This window comes from Colobus angolensis, unplaced genomic scaffold (assembly GCF_000951035.1).
Source record: "Colobus angolensis palliatus isolate OR3802 unplaced genomic scaffold, Cang.pa_1.0 Scaffold8, whole genome shotgun sequence".
NCBI lineage: Eukaryota > Metazoa > Chordata > Mammalia > Primates > Cercopithecidae > Colobus > Colobus angolensis.
Genome location: NW_012121820.1, coordinates 16,715,609 through 16,716,767, shown reverse-complemented (window position 1 = coordinate 16,716,767; position 1,159 = coordinate 16,715,609). Strand labels below are relative to the sequence as shown.

General features: G+C 46.0%; 1 protein-coding gene across 1 annotated transcript in view; it reads right to left on the bottom strand.

Moving 5' to 3' along the window:
- Nucleotides 1–1,159, bottom strand: part of RBL1 (retinoblastoma-like 1) — a 111,118-nt gene that overhangs the window by 106,035 nt on the left and 3,924 nt on the right. The window lies entirely within an intron of this gene.

Sequence of the window (1,159 nt, the reverse complement as noted above, 5' to 3'; positions counted from 1 at the left end):
AGGTCAGGAGATCGAGACCATCCTGGCTAACACGGTGAAACCCCGTCTCTACTAAAAAATACAAAAAAAAAGCTAGCCGGGCGAGGTGGCGGGCGTCTGTAGTCCCAGCTACTCGGGAGGCTGAGGCAGGAGAATGGCGGGAACCCATGAGGCGGAGCTTGCAGTGAGCTGAGATCCGGCCCCTGCACTCCAGCCTGGGCGACAGAGCGAGACTCCGTCTCAAAAAAAAAAAAAAAAAAAGATTTCTTACAATAATCTGAAAGGGGTAGGTAGAAATGGGAGGCCATCAATAAACCCAATGTTCCTACCCTGAAGGAATAAGAAATTTTATTTTCTCAAAGCACTAAATGAGGCAGGTAAGCTTAAGGATGAATATTTTTATAAGCTTTGATTCATGAATTGCTTGGGAATAGGGTCTGGTCATGGTGGCCTACGCATGTAGTCCTAGCACTTTGGGAAGCTGATGTGGGTGGACTGCTTGAGTTCAGGGGTTCAAGACTAGCTTGGGTAACACGGCAAAACCCCATCTCTACAAAATACAAAAAATTAGCAGGACGTGGTGGTATGCGCCTATAGTCCCAGCTACCCTGGAGGCTGAGATGGGAGAAGTGCTTAAGACACTTTTTTCTCTCAAAAAAAGAAAAAGAGGAAGAGTTGTTTGGGAATAGCATCTAAGTACTATAGAACCTTTGGATACAGGCTACTAAATGAAAATTCTAGCAAGATGGTGAAAATATGAGTCCTAAAATTATTGTTTCGATTTTTTTTTTTTTTAGGCATTAAAGAATACACTGATTTTTATTTTACTTTTTAAAACAGGGTCTCACTCTGTTGCCCCAGGCTGGAGTGCAGTGGTGCTATCAGGGCCACTGCAGCCTCGACTTCCCAGGAATCAGGGCCACTGCGGCCTCAACCTCCCAGGCTCAAACAATCCCCCCACTTTAGCCTCTGGAGTAGCTGGGACTAAAGGCACATGCCACCACACCCAGCTAATTTTTGTAGAGATGGGAGCCCAAGCTGGTCTCAAACCCCTGGGCTCAAGTGATCTACCTGCCTCAGCCTCCCAAAATGTTGGGATAACAGGTGTGAGCCACCATGCCCAGTCTATTTTATTTTTTGTAGCAATAGGGTCTCACTATGTTGTCCAGGCTGGTCTTAA